At 47.7% G+C, this 27,634-nt stretch overlaps 1 protein-coding gene and 1 pseudogene across 2 annotated transcripts in view; both read right to left on the bottom strand.

The window, feature by feature from the left end:
- LOC143793538 (uncharacterized) overlaps window positions 1-27,634 on the bottom strand; it is a 379,060-nt gene that overhangs the window by 273,086 nt on the left and 78,340 nt on the right. The window lies entirely within an intron of this gene.
- On the bottom strand, window positions 29-27,459 carry LOC143793599 (uncharacterized; annotated as a pseudogene). Its single transcript, XR_013220165.1, has 8 exons — window positions 27,345-27,459; window positions 27,126-27,241; window positions 26,859-26,931; window positions 26,574-26,770; window positions 24,057-24,135; window positions 23,860-23,957; window positions 23,621-23,738; window positions 29-1,627 (listed from the first exon to the last, which is right to left on the bottom strand). The product of XR_013220165.1 is annotated as an uncharacterized LOC143793599 (transcript).

The following is a 27,634-nucleotide window of genomic DNA, read 5'->3' as shown; positions in this document are numbered from 1 at the left end:
ATAAAAACCTTACTTATCAAAAGGGGTGTACTCATTTATTCTGAGCAAAGTTTATTAAAATTTATAATACACAATGAACATAATTACAGTTTATTTCCTGTATGTCTGAAGTCATGTCTAGCAAGATTTGATTTATTTACAAAAGATTTCCCACAAAGTGAAAATGAAAACGGCTTCTCTCCTGTAAGGCTTCTCTCGTGTGTAATAAGACTTGATTTATCTGTAAAGCATTTCTCACAAAATGAACATGAATACAGGTTTTCTCCTGCGTGAATTCTCTGATGTGTATTAAGTGGTGCTTTACCTGTAAAGCATTTTTCTCATTGGAAACATGAAACCGGTTTCTCCCCTTTGTGAGTTCTTTGATGTTTAACAAGATATGATTTATCTCTAAAAATTTTCCCACATTCTAAACAGGAGCATTGAGTCTCTCCTGTATGAATTCTCTGATGTTTTAGAAGATCGCCTTTATCTGTGAAGGATTTCCCACATTCCAAACATGAAAATGGCTTTTCTCCTGTGTGAATTTTCAGATGATGAATAAGATTTTCTTTCCGTGTAAAGCATTTCCCACATTCTGAACATGAATATGGCTTCTCTCCTGTGTGAATTTTCTGATGTCTAATAAGATTTCCTTTCAGTGTAAAGCATTTCCCACATTCTGAACAAGAATATGGCTTCTCTGCTTTGTGAATTCTCTGATGTCTGATAAGATCACCTTTATCTGTGAAGGCCCTCCCACATTCCAAACATGAAAATGGCTTCTCTCCTGTGTGACTTCTCTGATGTCTAACACATTTTAATTTAATTGTAAAGCATTTCCCACATTCTGAACATGAATATGGAGTCTCTCCTGTATGAATTCTCTGATGTCTAGTAAAACTCCCTTTATCTGCTAAGGTTTTCCCACATTCTGAACATGAAAATGGCTTTTCTCCTGTATGAATTCTCTGATGTTTTATAAGATCGCCTTTTTCTGTGAAGGCCTTCCCACATTCCAAACATGAAAATGGCTTCGCTCCTGTGTGAATTCTGTGATGTCTACTAAGACTCCCTTTATCTGTAAAGCATTTTCCACATTCCGAGCATGAAAATGGCTTTTCTCCTGTATGAATTCTCTGATGTTTAGTAAGACGCCTTTTATCTGTAAAGCATTTTCCTCATTCTGAACATAAATATGGCTTCTCACCTGTATGAATTCTCTGATGTGTAATAAGATTCACTTTATCTGTGTAGAATTTCCCACATTCTGAACATGAAAATGGCTTTTCTCCTGTGTGAATTCTCTCATGTCTAACAAATTTTGCTCTCTTTGTAAAGCTTTTTCCACATTCTGAACAGGAGTATGGCTTCTCTCTTTTATGTTTTCCTTGTGTTAAAAAATCTGAGCTTGTAGTAGGTTGCTTATCACACTGAAATCTTGTCTCCACTTTGTCACCTGGAATTGTGGTAAGAATGAGAGATTGCTCATGAGAGCGTTCCTCATGATTAGGAGGACTATAAGAAAGTGCAGTACTGTGAAGTCCAGGAGGTCCATGAAGATTAATGAGGTTATCTCCATTAGAGTGCTTCCTGATATCTTCTTTTTTACAATTTAGTGATAATCCGTTATTCTCACAAGGATTTCCTATAAGGATGAAGGATAGATTGGATGTAATTATTTTCTACAACACAAAAGGGATTTCTAAATTTATTTAATAAAAAACTAAGTGCTCCTTGTGTGAGTCAGCACATAATATTAGGTTAGGCCGGTTTCACACGTCAGTGTCTCCAGTACGTGAGGTGACAGTTTCCTCACGTACCGGAGACACTGACACACGTAGACCCATTAAAATCAATGCATCTGTTCAGATGTCATTGATTTTTTGCGGACCGTGTCTCCGTGTGCCAAACACGGAGACATGTCAGTGTTCGTGGGAGCGCACGTATTACACGGACCCATTAAAGTCAATGGGTCCGTGTAAAACACGGAGGTTCTCCATCTGCAGTCCGTGTGCGTGCAGGAGACAGTGCTACAGTAAGCGCTGTCCCCCCACATGGTGCTGAAGCCGCCATTCATATCTTCTCTGCAGCAGCGTTTGCTGCAGAGAAGATATGAATAATAGTGTTTAAAATAAAGATCTATGTGTCCGCCGCCCCCCCACCCCCTGTGCGCCCCCCCCCCCCCCCCGCTGTCCTGAAAATACTCACCCGCTTCCCTCGTTGGCGGTCGGTGCTTCCTGGCCGGCGCCGCGGCTTCCACTGTATGCGGTCACGTGGGGCCGCCGATTACAGTCATGAATAGGCGGCTCCACCTCCCATAGGGGTGGAGCCGCCTATTCATGAGTGTAAATGAGCGGCCCCACGTGACCGCGTACAGTGGAAGCCGCGGCCAGACCAGGAAGCACCGACAGCCAACGAGGGAAGCGGGTGAGTATTTTCAGGACAGCGGGGGGGCGCACAGGGGGTGGGGGGGCGGCGGACACATATATCTTTATTTTAAACACTATTATTCATATCTTCTCTGCAGCAAAAGCTGCTGCACAGAAGATATGAATCGCGGCTTCAGCACCAGATGCTGGTACGTGTGGTACCCAGCACGGTGCGTGTGGTACCCAGTGGGCACACGGGCGGCACACGTGTGCCGCAAGTGTGCCACACTGATGTACACAAGAAACGTAGGGGCACACGGACACGGATAATTCCGGTACCGATTGTTTCCGGTACCGGAATTATCTGGACGTGTGAGACTGCCCTTAAGGTGTGTGACTACTACTCCGTTGGATTAATTGTGTAGCTCCAGGCACAACCCTGGTGTTAACATGATTGATCCTACATGGCTGCAGCGGTGCTGCATGATCCTCCACCAAGCACCAAGAAGTGCAGATTGAAAGAATCAGGATAAAAATATAAGTAAAAAATGGGCTTTCAAAAGCGCTGCCAAGGATGTAGGGAGAGTTCTTATCTTATTAAAATTATTTTATTAAGCTACGTGTTATGGAGCCTGTTCAGCTCCTTCATCGGACTAATACAAACTGAGTAATACATGCCTTCATTTATACAATCCATAATGACATCACAACCTGTGAGCGGTGCTACTGCTGTATGCTCATCTCCATTACGTGACCCCCGGCTGCAGCTAACTCTGGTGTCCGGTGATGTCACGACAACTTCCGGAATTGGAAGCTGAACCGGCATCACTGAGGCGGGACCCAGTCTTCCTCAGTGACTGTGCTGTGGGCGGAGTTTCAGTGCGATGCTGGGCTGTGACGTGCGATGAAGCTCTGCCCACATCTCAGTCACTCAGGGAGTATGGGATATTGTTGCTTTTTTATTTTATTTTTTTCACAGAACGAGGGTCTTCAGGTGGATTAAGCGTACAATAAAGATTTTAAAACCCCATGTGTGTATTTATTTCATTAAAATACTGTATTCATAATGTGTGTGTATTATTAACCCTTTACTACTATTGGACTAATAATGGATATGTGTCTTATTGACACCTCTCCATTATTAACCAGGCTTAATGTCACCTTACATTAGCAAGGTGACATTAACCCTTTATTAACCCATATCCCACCGCTACACGGGAGTGGGAAGAGACTAAGTGCCAGAATAGGCACATCTTCCAGATGTGCCTTTTCTGGGGTGGCTGGGGGCAGATGTTTTTAGCCAGGGTGGGGGTCCTATAACCATGGTCCCTCTCTAGGCTATTAATTCCTGCCCCCAGTCACTGGCTTTCCCACTCTGGTGGAGAAATTGCACTGGAGCCCACGCCAGTTTTTTCTGTGATTTAACCCTTTATTTTAACACCTAGAGCCAACAAATTTTATAGACAGACATTTCTAACATTAGTAGTGAGTAGGGTTGAGCGAAACGGATCGTTCATTTTCATAAGTCGCCGACTTTTGGCAAAGTCGGCGTCTCATGAAACCGAGCCGATCCCAGCGTTGCATCGGCCATGCGGTACACGACTTTCGCGCCAAAGTCGCATTTCAATGACGCTAAAAGCGCCATTTCTCAGCCAATGAAGGTGCACGCAGAGTGTGGGCAGCGTGATGACATAGATGTCAGTCCCCACCATCTTAGAGAAGGGCATTGCAGTGATTGGCTTGCTTTCTGCGGCGTCACAGGGGCTATAAAGGGGCGTTCCCGCCGACCGCCATGTTACTACTGCTGATCTGAGCATAGGGAGAGGTTGCTGCCGCTTCGTCAGAAGCAGGGATAGTGATAGGCAGGGTACATAAAGCTACAAACCGCTTGTGCTGTAGCGATTTCCACTGTCCAACACCACCTTTTGTTTGCAGGGACAGTGGAAGCTACATTTTTTTTTCCCTCAGTGCTGTCGCTCATTGGGCTGCCCTAGAAGGCTCCCTGACAGCTGCGTTGCTGTGCCTGTGTGTGTACGACGCTGTGCAAACCAACTGCTTTTTTCAAAGCACAAATCCTGTTGTTCCTTCCTTTCTGCACAGCTATCTTGTGTGTTTGTCCACACTTTTGTGTGCAGCAGTCCTTTTTATAGCTGCCTGCCATACTTTTCTGAGATAACTGCAGGGAGATAAATACGAGGGGCGATCCAAAAGTAATGATAATCGGTTATTTCTATTGCACACAGAAATTAAAATAAAATATTTTCTTCTCTCTTAGGTACCCACTAGTCCAGGAAAAAAAAAATCACTTAAATAGACCACGATTCCCGGGAGCTACATTCATTTGAATATGAACTGCCAAGGAGTGAACATCAAAATGGAAAAAACGAGCTCAGAACTGTCATCAAATACCTCTGCTTGAAAAAAATGACTACCAAAGACATACACAGCGACTTGGTGGAAACATTGGGGGACTCTTCTCTTCCATATTCCACAGTTGCATGCTGGGCCAAGGAATTTAAGCTGGGAAGAACATCGACGGAAGATGAACATCGTGAAGGACGCCCATCCACGTCCCTCAATGAAGGAAACGTGAAAAAAGTTGAAGAAGTTGTATTGGCAGATCGAAGAGTGACTATCAGGCATGTAGCTGAGGTCACAGGGATCTCATATGGCAATATTCAAAGAATCCTTGCAAAAGAATTGCATATGAGAAAGGTCTCCTCGCGTTGGGTGCCAAAAATGTTAACCGACAAGCAAAAGAAGAAACGAGTTGACATTTCAATAGCAAATCTCGAAAAGTTCCAAGCAGACAAGGAAGATTTTTTGTCACTTTTTTTGACCATGGATGGGACCTGGATCCACCACTTTGATCTCGAAACTAAACAACAATCGATGACATGGAAACGATCCGACAAACCGACGCCGAAGAAATTCAAAGTGTCAAGCTCAGCAGGGAAGGTTATGACGTCCGTTTTTTGGGACGCTGAAGGAATTATTATGGTGGACTATTTGGAGAAGGGAGCCACTATTACGGGCTCCTACTATGCAGAACAAATAAGAAGATTGCGGGAGGCTATCAAGGAGAAAAGGCGTGGCAAACTGCAGGCTGGAGTGCTGTTTCACCAAGATAACGCGCCATCTCACAAAGCTGCAGTTGCCATGGCTACCATTCAAGAAGCGGGCTTTGAACTGGTGGAACACCCCCCCCTATTCACCAGATCTAGCCCCCAGTGACTTCTTTCTCTTTCCTCGGCTCAAGGAACACCTCCGGGGCAAGAAATTTGACGACAATAGCGACGTGATAACCGCTGTTGGGGATTTTTTTGAGGGTCAAGATCAAGAATTTTTTTCGAAGGGAATTCTAAGTTTAGAAAAGAGATGGACTAAATATATAGACTTGTTAGGAGACTATGTAGAAAAATAAAAAAAAATTTGGACTATATTCATTGTGTTTAGTATTGATTATCATTACTTTTGGATCGCCCCTCGTATTGGCAAGTCTGCCTCTGTGCCAGTCCTGTGGGTGGCATCTCTCTCTCATTGTGTGGCACCGAAAACGAAAACCACTGTGTGATACTTGGCCATTTTTTTTTTTTTTTGGCTACATTCTCCCTTTTCCCCAAAAAAAAATTAGTGGGAGATAAATATTGGCAAGTCTGCCTCCGTGCCATTGCTGTGGGTGGCATCTCTCTCTCATTGTGTGGCACCGAAAAAACCACTGTGTGATACTTGGCCATTTTTTTTTTTTTTGGCTAAATTCTCCCTTTTCAAAAAAAAAAAAATTAGTGGGAGATAAATATTGGCAAGTCTGCCTCCGTGCCATTGCTGTGGGTGGCATCTCTCTCTCATTGTGTGCCCCGAAAAGCACAGTGTAATACTGGGCCATTTTGTGTTTTTTTGGTAAATTCTCCCTTTTCAAAAAAAAATAGTTAGTGGGAGATAAATATTGGCAAGTTTGCCTCCGTGCCAGTCCTGTGTGTGCCATCTGTCTCTCATTGTGTGCCACCGAAAAGCACTGTGTAATACTGGGCCTTTTTGGTTTTTTGGGGTAAATTATCCCTTTAAAAAAAAAATTATTAGTGGGAGATAAGTATTGGCAAGTCTGCCTCCGTGCCAGTCCTGTGTGTGGCATCTGTCTCTCATTGTGTGCCACCGAAAAGCACTGTGTAATACTGGGCCTTTTTGTTTTTTTTGGGTAAATTCTCCCTTTTCAAAAAAAAAATAGTTAGTGGGAGATAAATATTGGCAAGTCTGCCTCCGTGCCAGTCCTGTGTGTGGCATCTGTCTCTCATTGTGTGCCACCGAAAAGCACTGTGTAATACTGGGCCTTTTTGTTTTTTTTGGGTAAATTATCCCTTTTCAAAAAAAAAATAGTTAGTGGGAGATAAATATTGGCAAGTTTGCCTCCGTGCCAGTCCTGTGTGTGCCATCTGTCTCTCATTGTGTGCCACCGAAAACCAGTGTGTGATACTTGGCCATTTTTTTTGTTTTTGGGTACATTCTCCCTTTTAAAAAAAAAATAATTAGTGGGAAATAAATATTGGCAAGTCTGCTTGAGTGCTGCTCCTGTGTGTGCCATCTGTCTCAAATTATTGGGGCACAGAAAACCTAGTGTGTAATATTGGGCCTGATTTTCCTTTCAGTGTCAGGCACCTATAAAGGTATATATAAATCCTACAGAAGTTTGAGTTCAACTTATAAGTTGTTTTACAGTAACAAATAGCGTTACTTTGGTTACGTTTTGCAAACAATGAGGAAGTCTAGTGGAAGAGATCATGGCCGTGGGCGGTCATTGTCAGCTGGTAATGATGGTAGTGGAGCATCAGGTGGTCGTGGTAAAAGCAGTACAGCATCTAAAGGTACCTTCACAGGAAACGACTTTGTAACGATATCGCTAGCGATCCGTGACGTTGCAGCGTCCTCGCTAGCGATATCGTTTAGTTTGACACGCAGCAGCGATCAGGATCCTGCTGTGATGTCGCTGGTCGCTGAATAAAGTCCAGAACTTTATTTGGTCGTCCGATCGCCGTGTATCGTTGTGTTTGAAAGCAAAGGCAACGATACCAGCGATGTTTTACACTGGTAACCAGGGTAAACATCGGGTTACCAAGCGCAGGGCCGCGCTTAGTAACCCGATGTTTACCCTGGTTACCAGCGTAAAAGTAAAAATAACAAACAGTACATGCTCACCTGCGCGTCCCCTGCCGTCCGCTTCCTGACACTGACTGAGCGCCGGCCCTAAAGTGAAAGTGAAAGCACAGCGGTGACGTCACCGCTGTGCTGTTAGGGCCGGAGCTCAGTCAGTGTCAGGAAGCGGACGCCGGGGGACGCGCAGGTGAGCATGTACTGTTTGTTATTTTTACTTTTACGCTGGTAACCAGGGTAAACATCGGGTTACTAAGCGCGGCCCTGCGCTTAGTAACCCGATGTTAACCCTGGTTACCCGGGGACCTCGGCATCGTTGGTCGCTGGAGAGCGGTCTGTGTGACAGCTCCCCAGCGATCAAACAGCGACGCTGCAGCGATCGCCATCGTTGTCGCTATCGCTGCAGCGTCGCTTCGTGTGAAGGTACCTTAAGTCTCGAGTTGTTGAGCCAGGTTCGTTGTCTGGCTACACAAGGCCTCGAACGCTCTCTTTTCTGGGAGTAGGAAAACCACTTTTGAAGCCAGAGCAGGAGGAACAAGTATTGGCTTTCATTGCTCACTCTGCCTCTAGCTCTTTCGCCTCCTCCTCAGAAAGTTCCAAATGTCAGAGCAGTGCATCATCAGTGGATGCTCCCGGTCAGGAAAAAGTCGCTTCCTTGTGTCCTTCACCCAGAACAACAGTGAAGGATGCGTCAGTCGACACAACAGGTTACTCCATGGAGCTCTTTACACATACCGTTCCTGGGTTAGACAGTGAAACAGTTAACAGGCCATGCCCATTAGAAGTTGAATCGGACATGGAGTGCACAGATGCACAGCCACAGCCAGATTACTATGCTGTTCCTATGACTCAGACCAGAACATTGCCCTCGCAGTGTACTGAGGCAGAATCAAACCCAGCGGAGACTATGGTGCCCCGTCACGAACGCTTTACCACCGGCTTACACGGTGACACAGACGAAGTTGCACACGACATAGAAGAGGAGGTCATAGATGACCCAGTTGTTGACCCCGATTGGCAGCCATTGGGGGAACAGGGTGCAGGCGGCAGTAGTTCAGAAGCGGAGGAGGAGGAGCCGCAGCAGGCATCAACATCACAACAGGTTCCATCCGCCGGGCCCGTATCTGGCCAAAAACGCGTGGCAAAACCAGTTGGAGGACAGCGTGGCCATCCGGTTAAAGAAGCTCAGTCTGCAATGCCTGAAAAGGTATCCGATAGTAGAAAGAGTGCAGTCTGGCATTTTTTTAAACAACATCCAAATGATCAGCGCAAAGTCATCTGTCAAAAATGTTCAACTACCTTAAGCAGAGGTCAGAATCTTAAAAGTCTAAATACAAGTTGCATGCATAGACATTTATCCACCATGCATTTGCAAGCCTGGACTAACTACCAAACGTCCCTAAAGGTTGCAGCACCCTCGGCCAATGAAGCTAGTCAGCAACGCTACATCCCTTCCCTCACTGTAAACCCACCATTTCCCGCACCACCTGCAGTATCTGTGCAGCTTTCGTCGCCAGGCCAAAGAAATCAGGGAATCGCCAGGTTTGCAGTAGGAAACACTGCATGTAGGGCACCGGCAAGAATACCATCTCCAACCCTCTCTCACTCACCCATGTCCACCGGCACCACCGCTAGTTCCACGATCTCCAGCTCTCCAGTCCAACTCACCCTACATGAGACTCTTGTTAGGAAAAGGAAGTACTCATCCTCGCATCCGCGTACACAGGGTTTGAACGCACACATTGCTAGACTAATCTCATTAGAGATGATGCCCTACCGGTTAGTTGAAAGCGAAGCTTTCAAAGCGCTGATGGACTATGCTGTACCACGCTATGAGCTACCCAGTCGGCACTTCTTTTCTAGAAAAGCCATCCCAGCCCTCCAACAGCATGTTAAAGACTGCATCGTCCATGCACTCAGGCAGTCTGTGACTGCAAAGGTGCACCTGACAACAGATGCATGGACCAGTAGGCATGGCCAGGGACGTTACGTGTCCATCACGGCACACTGGGTGAATGTGGTGGATGCAGGGTCCACAGGGGACAGCAATATTGGGACAGTTTTGCCCAGCCCACGGTCAAGGAAAGAGTTGGCTGTAGGCGTTCGCCCCCCCTCCTCCTCTTCCTCCTGCAGAAGTGAGAGCTCGTCCACAGACCGCAGTCGCACATCCACTCCATCCGCAGCTGCCACTGTTGCACACCAGGTGTGCCATTATGGGACCGCTAGTGGCAAGCGTCAGCAGGCTGTATTGGCAATGAAGTGTTTGGGCGACAACAGACACACCGCGGAAGTTCTGTCCGAGTTCTTGCAGAATGAAACTCAGTCATGGCTGGGCACTGTACATCTTGAGGCAGGCAAGGTTGTGAGTGATAACGGAAGGAATTTCATGGCTGCCATAGCCCTTTCCCAACTGAAACACATTCCTTGCCTGGCTCACACCTTAAACCTGGTGGTAAGTGCTTCCTGAAAAGTTACCCGGGGTTACCCGACCTGCTCCTCAATGTGCGCAGACTTTGCTCGCATATCCGCCGTTCGCCCGTACACTCCAGCCGTATGCAGAACTATCAGCGGTCTTTGAACCTTCCCCAGCATCGCCTAATCATCGACATTGCAACAAGGTGGAACTCCACACTGCACATGCTTCAGAGACTGTGCGAACAGAGGCGTGCTGTTATGTTTTTGTGGGAGGATACACATACACGGGCAGGCAGTTGGATGGCAGACATGGAGTTGTCAGGTGTGCAGTGGTCCAAGATACAAGACATGTGTCAAGTCCTTCAGTGTTTTGAGGAATGCACACGGCTGGTTAGTGCAGACAACGCCATAATAAGCATGAGCATCCCCCTAATGCGTCTGCTGATGCAAAGTTTGACGCACATAAAGGAGCAGGCGTCTGCAGCCGAGGAAGAGGAAAGCCTTGATGACAGTCAGCCATTGTCTGGTCAGGGACGTGTTGAGGACGCGGTAGCGGGCGAAGAGGAGGAGGAGGACGAGGAGGATGATGGGGATGAGTACTTTTTGAATGAGGAAGCTTCTCCTGGGCCAACAGAAATGAGTGGCGTTGCAAGGCCGGGTTCTGTTTTTTTAAGGGAGACAAGTGACGTAGATTTGCCTGTAACTGCCCCTCCAACCAGCACAACCGCAGATTTGACAACTGGAACTTTGGCCCACATGGCGGATTATGCCTTACGTATCCTCAAAAGGGACCCACGCATTATTAAAATGATGAGCGATGATGATTACTGGTTGGCTTGCATCCTTGACCCTCGCTATAAAGGCAAATTGCAAAATATTATGCCACATGAGAACCTCGAACAAATATTAGCAACCAAACAAGCTACTCTTGTAGACCGTTTGATTCAGGCATTCCCAGCACACAGTGCCGGTGATGGTTCTCACACAAGCTGCAGGGGGCTACAGGGCAGAGGTGTTCGAGGTGCACAGATCAGAAGTGGCGTTGGACAGAGGGGTTTTCTGACCAGGTTGTGGAGTGATTTCGCAATGACCGCAGACAGGACAGGTACTGCAGCATCTATTCAAAGTGACAGGAGACAACATTTGTCCAGTATGGTTACTAACTATTTTTCATCCCTTATCGATGTTCTCCCTCAACCGTCATTTCCATTTGATTACTGGGCATCCAAATTAGACACCTGGCCTGAATTGGCAGAATATGCATTGCAGGAGCTTCCTTGCCCAGCAGCTAGTGTGCTATCAGAAAGAGTATTCAGTGCTGCTGGTTCAATATTAACCGAAAAAAGGACTCGTCTGGCTACCCAAAATGTGGATGATCTCACCTTCATTAAAATGAACCACTCCTGGATTTCAAATTATTTTGCCCCACCTTTCCCGGCTGACACCTAGCTTTCCTATAAAAAGTGCTTGCTTGTGGACTGGTCTTACTGAGTGTTCCAATCTGTTAATTTGCAGCAGCTGTTTGTCCAGCATACGACAGGTTTACACCTCCCGCAATGTGAAAACTCCCCCCACGGGGCCGTGGTCTTGCCACTTGGCTCAAGCACCCGTTACAGTGATGTTTGTCTGAAGAGGTGGGTGTGCCCGCTTTTGGTCGACGGCACTGCCACTGGGTCCCTCATAGTACAATGTAGTGTCTCTGGCGGTGGTGGTGCGCACCCAACGTCAGACACACCGTTGTAACATGAGGGGCCCTGGGGCGGTACCGCCGGCCACAAGAGAGTTGCCCCCCCCAGCTCAAACTGTGCTCTACCACGTGCAAAATTAGCTCGCACAGCTCCACCAATCTTTAGTCTATTCGCTGACATCATTCAATGTCTGGCACTGACAATACCAATTTTTAGACATCTATGATGCTACTTAAAGTAGTCTGGGTCAGTGTCCTATATTGGCACCATTAAATATTTACTGCCAAATTACTATGTCAGAAACTCAGCAGATGAGCCCACCCCTGTACCTAAGTATGCCACCCTTTTTTTTTTTTGGGGGGGTTGTTTTGCGAGACATTAACATCTATTTATATTTTGGGAGTACTAACTGTGTCACACACTCCTTGCAATACTCCTCCACTGACCACAATGCTGCCTGCCTGTGTATCCATGTAACCGATATAAAACTGCCATGAGCCTATTGTTTGTTATTTTAGGCCTTTGTTAGCCTGTCTGCGGTGCCTCCTTGCAATCCTCCTCCACTGACCACACCAATGCTGCCCGTTTACCCCTGGAACCTATTTTACAGTGCATAGAGCCTATTTTTTTATTTAATATTAATAAAGCCATGATGGACTATGCTGTACCACGCTATGAGCTACCCAGTTGACAATTCTTTTGCGAGAAAAGCCATCCCACCCCTCCACCAGCATGTAAAAGACCGCATTGTCCATGCACTCTGTCAATCTGTGAGTCCAAAGGTACACCTGACAACAGACGCATGGACCTGTAGGCATGGCCACGGAAGGTTACGTGTCCTTTATGGTGCAATGGGTTAATGTATTGGATGCATGGTCCACACAGGGGACAGCCTGCTAAGTCTGTCTGCAGTCCCTAATTCAAGTTGTCCTCAAATGAATAAATCTGAGCTTCAACCTTCTGGCTTTCGGCCTATAAAATCAGATATTAAACTGCATTTGGCCTTCAACTTTGGTTACGGCCTACTAACGGTGTCTGCCCCTGCCTGGTGTTGACCTCAACTGAATACAGCTGAGCTTCAACCTTCTGGCTCTCATTAAGTGCTGTGTTTTTAAAAATTGGTGGTTACGGGCCTACTAACGATGTCTGCCCCTCCCTGGTGTTGACCTCAACTGAATACAGCTGAGCTTCAACCTTCTGGCTCTCATTAAGTGCTGTGTTTTTAAAAATTGGTGGTTACGGCCTACTAACGATGTCTGCCCCTCCCTGGTGTTGACCTCAACTGAATACAGCTGAGCTTCAACCTTCTAGCTCTCATTAAGTGCTGTGTTTATAAAAATTGGTGGTTACGGCCTACTAACGATGTCTGCCCCTCCCTGGTGTTGACCTCAACTGAATACAGCTGAGCTTCAACCTTCTGGCTCTCATTAAGTGCTGTGTTTTTAAAAATTGGTGGTTACGGCCTACTAACGGTGTCTGCCCCTCCCTGGTGTTGACCTCAACTGAATACAGCTGAGCTTCAACCTTCTGGCTCTCATTAAGTGCTGTGTTTTTAAAAATTGGTGGTTACGGGCCTACTAACGGTGTCTGCCCCTCCCTGGTGTTGACCTCAACTGAATAAAGCTGAGCTTCAACCTTCTGGCTTTTGGCCTACAGTAGCAGATATTAAACTGCATTTGGCCTACTAGTGTGGTTGGGCCCTTAAAACAGTGTCTGCTGCTCTTGGGTTTGCTACTCCACTGAACAAAGCAATGCTGCCTGGTTATTCCTGTTACCAATTTTGAACTGCATTTAGCCTAATTTATTCTTTGGCCCTATATCTGTTTCCTCCTCATCCTGCCCATTGCCCAGCCACTGCTAGATGAGTCTGCTGGTACATTGACCTAGACCACTACATTCCCCTTGCACTCTACACAGCCAGAATCTGACCCTGCTGAAAGTCAGGTTCCCCTTCCCGCATGTTATACCACCTTACACAGGGAGAAAGAGGAAGGTGCAGATGAAAGTGCAGGTTCCTTCATCAGGTGGGGGGGGGGGCATACTCGTTGGCGACGACACTGGCACAGGGCCCCTCAGAGTACGCAAAAGTGTCGCTGCTGGTGGGAGGCGCCCCCGCCATGCAAACACACCGCTGTACTTTGAGGGGCCCTGTGCCAGTGCCAATGCGAACGAGTGGGCCACCCCTGCTTGCTCAGGATCACAGCACTTGCAACGTTGAAATACTTACCTCTCCCTGCTCCACTGCCGTGACGTAGTCCACGATTCCTGGGCCCACTAAAACCTTGAACCAGCCCTACCCCCACAACTTTTGCCAAATGACCCCCAAGTTCCAATGAACAACTATTATTATAAAGTTAATTAAGATTGACAAGCTTCAGAAACAAGAATGGATGTTTTTGGCATTATAATGGCCACTGAAGGTGTTTTCCTGGCCTCCACTCACTGCCGACTATGCTTCCCCATTGACTTGCATTGGGTTTCGTGTTTCGGTCGATCCCCGACTTTTAGCGATAATCGGCCGACTGCACTCGACTCGACTCTGGACAAAGTCGGGTTTCACAAAACCCGACTCGATCTTAAAAAAATGAAAGTCGCTCAACCCTAGTAGTGAGGAATATTTAAAAAAAAAAAAAATAAGGGATATGAAATGGTTTACTGTATTTAAACCATGTCTCATATCCTGTCGGGTTTGATAATGAGATAGCAAAAGCCAGCAATTGCATTACCTTCTTTTAAGCTATCTAGCGCTGTATGAAATATGTGTGCCTCACTAATATATATATATATATATATAAACTGTATATACTTTTCACAAATATTTGAGCCCATGGATCCATTCTATGTCCATTCTGCAAGGTTGCGAGAAAAAAACGCAGTACGGATGCCATACGGATTACATACGGAGGATGACATGCATAAAATATGCAGCCACACCCTGCCTGCGGATGACATACAGATCACTGTTTAGGGAACATTTCTACGTATTACTCCTGTACAAAAGGACCGTATTTCCCTGTGCTAAGTGTGACCCCAGCCTTACTGTCTCTCTTTTTCATTCTCATATGGACTATTGCCACTTTCTACTAATCGGTCTCCCTCTTACTAAACTCTCCCCTCAGGACTATCTGTCCTGATTGAAGTAGTCAGGATCATATTCCTCACTAACCATTACACCGTTGTCTCTACCCTGTGCCAGTCATTGCCCTGGTTACCCATCCCATACAGAGTTCAATATAAACGTATTCCTTTCATCCACAAAGTGTTCCATGCTTCAGCACCCCCCCCATCTCCTCCCTCATCTCAGTCTACCACCCTACCCGTGCCCTCTATTCTGCTAATGACCTGATTAACATCCATGATATAATCCGAACAACCCACTCCCATCTCCAAGACTTCTCATGTGATGCGCCAATTTTTTGAAATGCACTACAAAGGACAATTTGACTAATCCCCAGCACCCACAGTTTTAAGAGTGACCTAAAAACGCACTTCTTCAGACTGGCCTACCGCTCAACACATTTATCTAACTATCCATGTTTTGCCCACAGAAAATTCACTACAAAACCAATACACTCGTATCATCTGTTCTCACACCCTCCATGCACTTAATAGCCCTCTGGGTCCTGTAAGGTTTCTCTTACTGAGAGTGTTGGGGGACACTCGCTTGACCGCGATATTTAAGCACACAGCACGGGTTTATAAAAGAAAGCAGTCCATACGGTTTATTAAGCCACATAAACCGGGTTAAGCACAGTTCATTACATAGAATACAACAGGCACCAACAGTCTCTTTGGTACCTGACTGGAGCTCCTGCTCCACCTTGCCGACTCTTCCAACAGCCTTTGGGAAAGCTGCCTAACGGGGATCACCAACTCGCCTGGTCAATACACAGTAGTCGGTCCAGACCTCACCGAAGGACTCCAGCTTCCCCACACTCTGTTAACCCTCTTCCGGGTAAGCTGCCTAACGGGGATCACCAACTCGCCTGTCCGGCACACAGTAGTCAGTCCAGACCTCACCGAAGGACTCCAGCTTCCCCACACAGTAACAGACACCGGCCCAGCAGATCCTGGTGCTCACCTCGTACCCACAGGTCCTGGACCCCGTCCTCCACCTGTTAGCTTAGGTCCTGGACCCCGTCCTCCACCTATCAGCTTAGGCCCTGGACCCCGTCCTCCACCTGTCACAACAGGTCCTGGACCCCGTCCTCCGCCTGTCAGCTTAGGTCCTGGACCCCGTCCTCCACCTATCAGCTTAGGTCCTGGACCCCGTCCTCCACCCGTTACCTTAGGTTACCAGGATCACGCCGGTGGCCTAGTCCATGTTCTCAGGTGCTTGTAGGACCCTAGTCGTTCCTAGGACAATCCAGCACCTTCACCTCGTTCTCTGGTGCTTGCAGGACCCTGGTCATTCCCAGGCCAATCCAGCAGCATTCAGGACCCTAGTCATTCCTAGGACAGTCCTGCATCTTCGGGACCCTAGTCATTCCTAGGACAGTCCCCGGGACCCTAGTCATTCCTAGGACGGTCCCACCGGTCAGCGTTGTTCGGGACCCTAGTCATTCCTAGGACAATCCCCGGGACCCTAGTCATTCCTAGGACAATCCCCCCGGCCAGGTCCATACACAGGAACCACACAGGTTTCACACAGGACCTGCCGGACACGCCTCCCATGTGACCCACAACCTGGTCACATTATATACCTGAAACCACACCCCTGGATGGGTGTGTGGATGTGTGGCTAGTCTGACCCTCCCGTCTCTCATGACTAGCCTAGTAAGTCACCCAAACTTAACTATACACATTGCAACAAAACTCTTGAGGGACTACAGGTCCCAGCATAACCACAATACATCTGACTTACTACGCAGACTCCTTCCGCGACACACATCGGCCATTCATAACACTGCCGATTACAGGTACACCATGAATATCACCACAACAGATACATGCATATCTCACAGAGCGCACAAAGCGCCCCCTAGCTACCACAGAGGTCACTACACCATCACATATATCACATATCCTCCCCCTCTGTTCACACCCGTAGGGTTGAACACCTGACAAACACCTGGACTCTCGAGACAGGTTACACACACTCTCTTGTCCCACCAGTCAGGTAGACTGTCTCAAACGGTTTTGAGCAACACTCATAATCATACTCATACCCTTGTTGGGTTACCCCGCCCCCAGCGGTCAACACGTAGGCCTTAAGCTTTGGCCCTTAAGTCACAGTTTGTCTATGTTACCAAATGTCTTTACATTTTCTCTACCAGGTCTCCCACCTAGGTCACTCAATACTGAGTTAACGGAGGAGTTACTGCCTCCAACTCTTCCTTGGCGATCAGCCATTCCACCAAGCCCAGGCGACTTTGAGCTTCGCTGGCTTGCTCCAAACGTCGAGTTACTTCACCCTTCCTCAACAGGACCATCTGTTCCATGCGTAAGCACCGTAAACGCGTATTCCTCAGGACAGGTCCTCGCTTCACTGTGACTTCCTTAGTCGACAGTACCACCAACTGTTTCATCTCTAGTGCCCAATGCACACCATACGCTTTTTACTGACTTTTCAAAGGCTTCATGCACACCCTCACCGGTACATGCATCTTGCGCCTCTTCGGGTACATCTATCACACACTTGAAGAGTGGATCCTCACTTTCTTCAGGAACGGACGGCCCCTGTTTTGCCATTGTCCTTTCCAACAAGACACCTGCCACAACCGGGTGACTCTCTTGTTCGGCTCTTAACGCCCACTCTTCTTCAGTTTTACCCTCTTCCAGACCCCTGGTCACGATAGGCATTAGCAGACGTGAGTCTTCAACCAGCATCTTCTTCTCTTGTAGAAGACCACATAATGCTTCTCTGAGCCCTTTCACATCTTCCCTTAAGGCTTGACTCTCACCTTGCCAGGTTAACAGGTGACTTCTGAGCTCCGAGACTTCCTTCTCCAGCCCACTCACCCTGTGCCCAGCCTCTTGTCTCAGGAGCCTTTCTTGTTCGACATGTTCTTTCACTGTCTCTTTCTCACTGGCATCACCGTCTGAATGGGAGTCACCACCAACCGTCAGCACGGCACATGCCTTTGTTACTGGCCATGACTTGTCACAGTCACCCCCAGAGTCTGTGTCCCACTCCACAGTACGTTGACCCCACAAGTCACTCTCTGTCTGGGTGTCAGTTCCACTTGTTTTATCCAACAGACCACTACCAGTCATATTGTGGCACACTTCAAGTGACGTCAGGTCAGTTAGTTGGGCAATCGCATCTTTTCCCTTGGTCAGGCCTACATTAGGACTGTCACCTCTAGGGGGCGCACTCTCAACATTACTAACTGACAACCAAATTATACCCACAAACACGTCACCCTTTTCCCACAGTGCTGCCAAATCTTGTCCTATTACCATAGGATACGGCAAGATCGGGTCTACAGCCACTTCACGGTATGTGGAAACCTCCGGTGCGACAATGTAGATAGTGGCTACCAGGAGATATTCAGCGTCCTCAGGTGACACAAACTCCCCTGGACGGGTTCCCAGCACAGACGCTTCTCTCCCTGGGTCTATCAAACCCCGCACACACTTTCCATTCAGCCAAAAAGTACACAGACGTGGCTCCTCACTGATTGCCACCCCTTTTTTGGCTCCACCCACTTTTTGGGCAAGTGCTCCATTTTTTAACACCACCCCGTTTCGGGATTCAGCCCCCCTTTGGGATTCCACCCCTTTTTGGGCCATTACCCCTATTCGGGTTACCGCCCCTTTTTGGGACTCCGCCCCCTTTTGGGCAACTATCTCCATTTGGGTTTCTGTTCACTATTAGGGATACTCCCCTCCCTGGGATACACCCCGTGAACTTCCCCACGTCACTCAGGCCCCAGTTCACACAGTACACCCCTTTGTCTCTGGGCTTGTACTGGCCCTTTAAAAGTCTGCACAAAAGGAAAAAAAAATTTTTTTTTTTTTCTATGTCAGTTCACCAGCTCCTGCTGGTATCGCCACAGCTCCTGCTGCAGTCACACACAACCGGCGTCTCCAGGTGCTGCTAACCACAAGCTACCGCAGCTACTCTCGACACGGCTCTGCACGGCTCCACCGCTGCCGCTTGTCACCTTCGTGACCCCGCCGAGTCACAGCCGACGCTTGTCACCTTCGTAACCCCGCCGAGTTACCGCTGGACGCTTGTCACCTTCGTGGCTCTGCCACAGCAATTAACTCCACGTGTGCTAGCGGGACCGTTGCCAAAATTCTCCACCAATTGTAAGGTTTCTCTTACTGAGAGTGTTGGGGGACACTCGCTTGACCGCGATATTTAAGCACATAGCACGGGTTTATAAAAGAAAGCAGTCCATACGGTTTATTAAGCCACATAAACCGGGTTAAGCACAGTTCATTACATAGAATACAACAGGCACCAACAGTCTCTTTGGTACCTGACTGGAGCTAGTCAGTCCAGACCTCACCGAAGGACTCCAGCTTCCCCACACAGTAACAGACACCGGCCCAGCAGATCCTGGTGCTCACCTCGTACCCACAGGTCCTGGACCCCGTCCTCCACCTGTTAGCTTAGGTCCTGGACCCCGTCCTCCACCTATCAGCTTAGGCCCTGGACCCCGTCCTCCACCTATCAGCTTAGGCCCTGGACCCCGTCCTCCACCTGTCACAACAGGTCCTGGACCCCGTCCTCCGCTTGTCAGCTTAGGTCCTGGACCCCGTCCTCCACCTATCAGCTTAGGTCCTGGACCCCGTCCTCCACCTGTTACCTTAGGTTACCAGGATCACGCCGGTGGCCTAGTCCATGTTCTCAGGTGCTTGTAGGACCCTAGTCGTTCCTAGGACAATCCAGCACCTTCACCTCGTTCTCTGGTGCTTGCAGGACCCTGGTCATTCCCAGGCCAATCCAGCAGCATTCAGGACCCTAGTCATTCCTAGGACAGTCCTGCATCTTCGGGACCCTAGTCATTCCTAGGACAGTCCCCGGGACCCTAGTCATTCCTAGGACGGTCCTGCATCTTCGGGACCCTAGTCATTCCTAGGACAGTCCCCGGGACCCTAGTCATTCCTAGGACGGTCCCACCGGTCAGCGTTGTTCAGGACCCTAGTCATTCCTAGGACAATCCCCGGGACCCTAGTCATTCCTAGGACAATCCCCCCGGCCAGGTCCATACACAGGAACCACACAGGTTTCACACAGGACCTGCCGGACACGCCTCCCATGTGACCCACAACCTGGTCACATTATATACCTGAAACCACACCCCTGGATGTGTGTGTGGATGTGTGGCTAGTCTGACCCTCCCGTCTCTCATGACTAGCCTAGTAAGTCACCCAAACTTAACTATACACATTGCAACAAAACTCTTGAGGGACTACAGGTCCCAGCATAACCACAATACATCTGACTTACTACGCAGACTCCTTCCGCGACACACATCGGCCATTCATAACACTGCCGATTACAGGTACACCATGAATATCACCACAACAGATACGCTTCAATGCATATCTCACAGAGCGCACAAAGCGCCCCCTAGCTACCACAGAGGTCACTACACCATCACATATATCACAGTCCGTACACACACTGGTTGGTTGGTGAGTGGTTCTTGCAGCATTACATGAACACCCTATTTATTACATTGATGGCCGGACCGTACAATACAAGCACTTATTACCATCCACCTTTTGTCTCTCCTATATCCTCATAGATTGTAAGCAGCAGGGCCCTCATTCCTCTTGGTATCTGTTGATTTATGTGATTACTGTTATTCTGTAATGTCTGTTGTCTGTACACATCGCCTCTAAAATCTAAAGTGCTGTGGAATATGTTGGCGCTATAGAAATAAAATTATTATTGTCTTATTGTCCACAGTGCTGACATCTCATTGAGAGCCCTATAGCCAATAATGGAGATTGGTGGCTCTGCCGGAATAAATGTCATCAGCTGTTCAAAACCACTGAGCTCCCTTAGGGCTGTCCCACACGTCCAGATAATTCCGGTACCGGAATAAATCGGTACCGGAGTTATCCGTGTCCGTGTGCCTGGGAACTCACGGAGGCCATACCTGCGGCACACGTGTGCCGCCCGTATGGCGAGTGGGTACCACACGGAGCGTGTGGTACCCACTCTGCATGGTGCTGAAGCTGCGATTCATATCATCCCTGCAGCAACGTTTGCTGCAGGGAAAATATGAAGAATAGTGTTTAAAATAAAGATCCATGTGTCCGCCGCCCCCCCACCCCCTGTGCGCCCCCCCCGCTGGTCAGAAAATACTCACCCGGATCCCCCGTCGGCAGTCGCTCCTTCCTGGTCTGGCCGCGGCTTACTTGCGGTCACGTGGGGCCGCTCATTTACACTCATGAATAGGCGGCTCCGCCCCTATTGGAGGTGGAGCCACATATTCATGAGTGTAATCGGCCGCATACAGTAGGAGGCGCGGCCAGACCAGGAAGGAGCGACAGCCGACGGGGGACCCGGATAAGTATTTTCTGACCAGCGGGGGGGCACACAGGGGGTGGGGGGGCGGCGGACACATGGATCTTTAGTTTAAACACTATCATTCATATTTTCTCTGTAGCAAACGGTGCTACAGGGAACATATGAATGGCGGCTTCAGCACCATGTGGGGGGGACAGCGCTTACTGTAGCGCTGTCTCCGGCACGCCACACGGACCCCAGACGGAGAATGTCCGTGTGAGGTGCGTGTTTTACACGGACCCATTGACTCTTTTGGGTCCGTGTAATCCGTGCGCTCCCACGAACACTGACATGTCTCCGTGTTTGGCACACGGAGACACGGTCCGCACACGGTCCGCACAAAATCAATGACATCTGAACAGATGCATTGATTTTTATGGGTCTACGTGTGTCAGTGTCTCCGGTACGGGAGGAAACTGTCACCTCACGTACCGGAGCCACTGACGTGTGAAACCGGCCTTACAGGCTGCAGCGCTGTCAATGTGATATCAGCACTGCAGCCAATAACGGACATTGGTAGCAGCAACGGAGACTCAGCACTGAACCAGGGGAGAGTGAATAGAGCACAGGATTTTTGTTTGTTACTGAGAGACAGTGGTTTTCCAAAATCAGAAAACCCCTTTTAAGAGATTAATATGATGAAATGTGTTTATAAAACATTTCCCATAGTGAGGATGATTACAGCTTCGATCTTGTGTGACTTTTTCATGTCTAACAAGACTTAATTAATCTCTAAAGAATTTCCCACATAGTGAACATGAGTACGGCTTCTCTCTGGTGTGACTTCTTTCATGTACAACTATAGTGGATTTTTGTGACAAACATTTCCCAAATAATAGGCATTACAGATCCATTTTTTTAATTCATTTTTTTTTCCATCCTCACATTTCAGGAGTCATGTTATTATACACTAGGAGGCAACAGGGTTGGATGTTACATACCAGGGAGCATTACAGGGCTGGCTGTTATGCACGGGCGGGGGAGGGGACAACAGGGCTGGATGCTATACATCGGGGAAGTGTGTGGTCAAAGGGTCTGGATGTTATATACTGAGGGGAGGGGGCAACGGGGCGATGGTTGTTATACACCAGGGTGTTGCGACGGGGCCGGATGTTATACACTGGGGGGTTTGGCGAGGCATGTTATACACGGGGGTGGGGGGGTCTGGCAATGGGACAATAGATGTTATACACCGGGAGATGCAATGGGGCTTGAAAGAGAAACCAGAATGCAATGATTAATGAGAGTAGCCCAATGCTTTTAGCCCTATAGTGAATCTATCCAGATTACAAAATTTGGCCAAATATAACATGCTGGCAGTAGATATAAGTGGATGGTAAAGGGCGCCTGCTCTGGGCAGCATCTTGTCTCCATGTTTATATGTTAATTGAACCAGGTCTCAGAAACCAACATGATTGTCAGATAACAACAACTCTAAGGGTACTGTCACACAGTGCAATTTTGATCGCTACGACGGCACGATTCGTGACGTTCTAGCGATATCGTTACGATATCGCTGTGTCTGACACGCTACTGCGATCAGACATCACGCTGAGAATCGTACGTCGTAGCAGATCGTTTGGAACTTTCTTTCGTCGCTTGATCACCCGCTGACATCGCTGGATCGTTGTGTGTGACAGCGATCCAGCGATGTGTTCGCTTGTAACCAGGGTAAACATCGGGTAACTAAGCGCAGGGCCGCGCTTAGTAACCCGATGTTTACCCTGGTTACCAGCGTAAACGTTAAAAAAACAAACAGTACATACTTACATTCCGGTGTCTGTCCCCGGCGTCTCAGCTTCTCTGCACTGTGTGAGCGTCTGCCAGCCAGAAAGCGAGCACAGCGGTGACGTCACCGCTCTGCTTTCCAGCTATGGTGCTCACACAGTGCAGAGAAGCTGAGACGCCGGGGACAGACACCGGAATGTAAGTATGTACTGTTTGTTTTTTTAACGTTTACGCTGGTAACCAGGGTAAACATCGGGTTACTAAGCGCGGCCCTGCGCTTAGTAACCCGATGTTTACCCTGGTTACCCGGGGACTTCGGCATCGCTCCAGCGCCGTGATTGCAAAGTGTGACCGCAGTCTACGACGCTGGAGCGATAATCATACGACGCTGCGACGTCACGGATCGTGCCGTCGTAGCGACTAAAATTGTACCCTAAATGTGGCCATTGCAGCTGTTTGTACATACAAACTGGTAATCCCTTTTATGATAAAGCAATTCTCCACCCTGGCACAGAGGAGGGACTAAACATTTGTCATGTACTTTCACCTACCTGGTGTCCTCCGCTTGCCTCCAACTGAGACCTGTGTTCTGATCCTCCTACATCCAAGATGGCCTCCAGAGTGGCAAAGGAACGACAGCAGTATGTCTGACCCACACCTTCATAGCATTTACTTACTAACTTACCATAGGGCTCTTCATGCCACTGGACGGTCTGCCTGGTTGCAGAGAGACCAACATGCTGACCTCAGTGTAGGAGACAGTGGGAGGTATCATTATAATCACACGCCATCATCACGCGCTGGACATTATTACACACCTGTGGAAACATCTCCCGGAATCTCCTCCTTCCTGTCACTCACACACGGCTGATTCCCCCTCGTCATCGCTTCTTCTTCTGTCTCATCCTTCACATTAATATTAATCAGATCTTCCCCCTGATATATCAGATGTAACAATCAGCACAATACAAGAAACCACAAAAATCTATGACCTGTATGACCTCGATCAGAACTGACCCCAATATACAGATCCAGTTAAGGGCCCAGCATCATCTACCTGATGTTTCTCAAGGACATTCTGATTCTCCTCTGGACAATCCAGGGGATACAGAGGACTGGGACATCTTTCTGGTGGATTTCTCCTCCTGGATCCATCTGTAAAAAAACACAGTGACGGAATAGATTGTGTCATGAGATGATGGAGTAGTAGTAGCAGGTAACTACAGAACAGACATGACAGTCTCCCCTCCTCACCCTTCTGATCGGCCCATATTGCGATCGCCTCTTGTGCTCCATGTATAACCTCAACCTGAATATCAATCAGATCTTCACCCTAAAACGAAAAATGTAAGATGAGCGCAGGTCCCATCACTTCATGGTCAGATGTTGTGGGGGTTTCAGTGTCATCTACCTGATGATCCTTGTTGTGAATTCTGCTCTTGGGCTCCCTCCGGTTGTTGTTAGTGGTAGTGCAGTTGTTTCTGAGTTGTAATCCAGGGCAGGTGTTTCTGCTGATTGCAGCTCTTTTAGGTATTTAGGTGTGTAGGATCCAGGAGTCCCTGCCAGTTGTCCATTGTTCTTGGAGGGATTGCATCTCTGTCTGGCTCCTCATGCCCTGCTGTCAATTCAGCTTAGATAAGTTTCTGGTTTTTTGTCTCTGTAGCATACTTGCAGTGTGCTTTACTGTTCAGTGCAATTTATTGTGTTTTTGCCCAGCTTAGACTTTGTTTGGATTTTTGTGTCATGCTGGATTCTCTGGAGATGCAGATATACATTCTATGTCTTTAGTTAGATGTAGAATATTAGTATTATCTGCTGTGGATATTTTTAGGGTTTTAATACTGACCGCTTAGAATTCTGTTCTATCCTTTTCTATTTAGCTAGAAGTGCCTCTTTTGCTAAATCCTGTTTTTCTGCCTGCGTACGTCTTTCCTCTTAAACTCACAGTCAATATTTGTGGGGGGCTGCCTATCCTTTGGGGTTCTGCTCTGAGGCAAGATAGAATTCCCATTTCCAACTTTAGGGGTATTTAGTCCTCCGGCTGTGTTGAGGTGTCTAGGCCGTGATAGGTACATCCCACGGCTACTTCTAGTTGCGGTGTCAATTTAGGGTTGCGGTCAGTACAGGTACCACCTACTCCAGAGATAGCCTCATGCGGCTCCAGGGTCACCGGATCATAACAGATCCTCCGGGATGTTGTGATTCTCCTCCGGACAGTCCTGGGTATACAGAGGACGGGGACATCTCTCTGGTGGATTCCTCCTCCTGGATCCATCTGTGGAGACACACAGACTGAAGATATAACCTGCCGTGTATCTGTCTATATACAGTGGGTACGGAAAGTATTCAGACCCCTTTAAATTTTTTCACTCTTTGTTTCATTGCAGCCATTTGGTAAATTCAACAAAGTTAATTTTTTTCTCATTAATGTACACTCTGCACCCCATCTTGACTGAAAAAAACAGAAATGTAGATATTTTTGCAAATTTATTAAAAAAGAAAAAAACATTAAGTTACTTACCGGTACCGGTGTTTTTCGGAGGCCCATGACAGCACCACGAGAGAAGGGGATTCGCCCTTCAGGAACAGGAAACCTACAGTTACAAAAGGGCGGCACCGGCACCTCTCCCGCATATCAGTTGTATTTCAGAGCCTGAGAGGACTACCGCGGTTAATGGCACACATATATAAACATTATATACAATTATATACAAACATTCTATTTTAACTGCAAACTAATTATCACACGTGAAACTTTTTTTTTTTTTTTAGCAAGTGCAACCCCCACATGAAAAGGGAGGGAACTAAGGGTGCTGTCATGGGCCTCCGAAAAACGCAGTTACCGTTAAGTAACTTAATGCTTTATTCAGACTCCCATGACAGCACCACGAGAAATTTACAGAGATGTAAGCTACCTTAGGGAGGGACTGTAGCATGCTGCACCCTTAACATGAAGGTGAGATTTGAGGAGAACCCCAAGTCCAACCGATAGAGTTTGAAAAAGGTGGAAGGGAATGACCATGTGGCCGCCTTGCATATCTAGTCAATTGATACTCCTGATCTTTCTGCCCAGGATGATGCCATGGCCCAGGTGGAATGCGCCCTCAGATTCAGCGGAGCCAGACCCCCACCTGTTGTATAAGCCAGAGAGATAGCCTCCCTAATCCATTTGGCTAGCATGCATTTTGATACTCTAAGCACTTTCTTAGGACCAGAAAAGCTGTTTTGAGGGATAGCATCTTTATTGAGGCTGACTGTAGGGGTTCAAATGGGTCCTTTGTCTTAGCTGAAAGGACTAGGTTAAGATCCCATGGTATGCTTTTAGTTTTGTGTATGGGTCTAGCTCTACCAGCTGCCTTAATAAACCTAGAAACCCAATAGGTATTGGCAATGTTACAAGAGAACAGCGCACCCAGGGCTGAGACCAGTACTTTTAGCGTACTCGTGGAAAGATTCAACTCCAAACCCTTCTGCAGAAATTCTAGGATTTGACGTATCGGAACCCCCTCTTTGATGTTAAAATCTGAAGTGGCCAGGAACTGCCTCCAGGTTCTAGAGTAGATTTTTGTTGTAACTTGTTTTCTACTCTTCACAGGGTATCCACTAAATTTGGGGAGAAGCCTCTATCTTTCAACAATGACCTCTCAAATTCCATGCCGTTAAATAAGTCCCCTGACTTGTGGATGGTTGATCGGCCCCTGGAAGAGCAGGTCCAGAAGGTCTGGAAGCACCCAGAGATCGCATACCGACATAGTTCTGAGCCACACGAACCAGGTCCTTCTGGGCCAAAATGGGGCAATTAGTATGACTCTTGCCCGATCTTTCCTGATTTTCCTCACTACCAGAGGAAACAGGGTCAATGGTGGGAACGCGTAAGCTACCAGAGGATTCTCCCTGGGATTTAGGGAACAGAATTTTCTTTTCTGTTTTGTCTGATGGCAAGGAGGTCCACCTTGATTGACCAGAAACTCATTAAGGGACATAAGATTTATTATGGTTTTAAATGATTTATCTGGTTTCTGAATAAGGAATAGAGGAGAGTAGAATCCTCTGTACCTCTCTCAGATTCTGGAACCTCTATCAGGACTTTTTTAAGGCACAAACTCACAACTTCTGCTTCTAATGCCGTCTGTTCAAGGGGAGAAGAGCGCAAGGGAGTTAATTTAAAATTATCTAATGGAATGTGACTAAACTCAAGTCTGAGTCCATCAGATATTATGCTCCGCACCCAATCACTATTTGTGATTTTTGACCATGCTGATAGGAAGGCTAACAATCCCCCCCCCCCCCAAGGGATCGCTAATCATTGGTCAGGTTTCTTACGCTCTCCTGAGGAACGACGGAACATAAAGCCCGCACCTCTTCTACGTTTATCCTCCCATCTAAAACGGTCTCTAGTGGGTGATAATGTGCGCTCTCTTCCCTGACCAAATACTTTCCTGTTGAAGGGACGACGGTAGGACATGGATGATAAGTTAGGAAATCTCTTTATCATCCCCGGCTTTCTCCAGCAGCTCATCCAGGGCCGGATCAAACAGATACTCCCCCTTGCATGGGACAGCACAGAGTTTTGACCTCGTTTGGATGTCCCCGACCAGCATTTCAACCACAGGGCTCTACGAGCTGCGTTAGAGAGTCCTGCTGCTCTGGCCGCCATTCTAACCGAGTCAACTGAAGCGTCTAATAGGAAGGCAGCGGCCTCTTGAATCACCAGTAGGGCACTAAAAATAGTATCTCTAGAAGCCCCTTCTTTTAACTGGGATTCTAATTTGTCCAACCAGACCATCATGGATCTGGCCGTACAAGTTGACACTACCGCTAGTCTTAGGGAA

Source organism: Ranitomeya variabilis, chromosome 1, assembly GCF_051348905.1.
Source record: "Ranitomeya variabilis isolate aRanVar5 chromosome 1, aRanVar5.hap1, whole genome shotgun sequence".
NCBI lineage: Eukaryota > Metazoa > Chordata > Amphibia > Anura > Dendrobatidae > Ranitomeya > Ranitomeya variabilis.
This window is presented reverse-complemented; position numbering and strand designations above follow the sequence as displayed.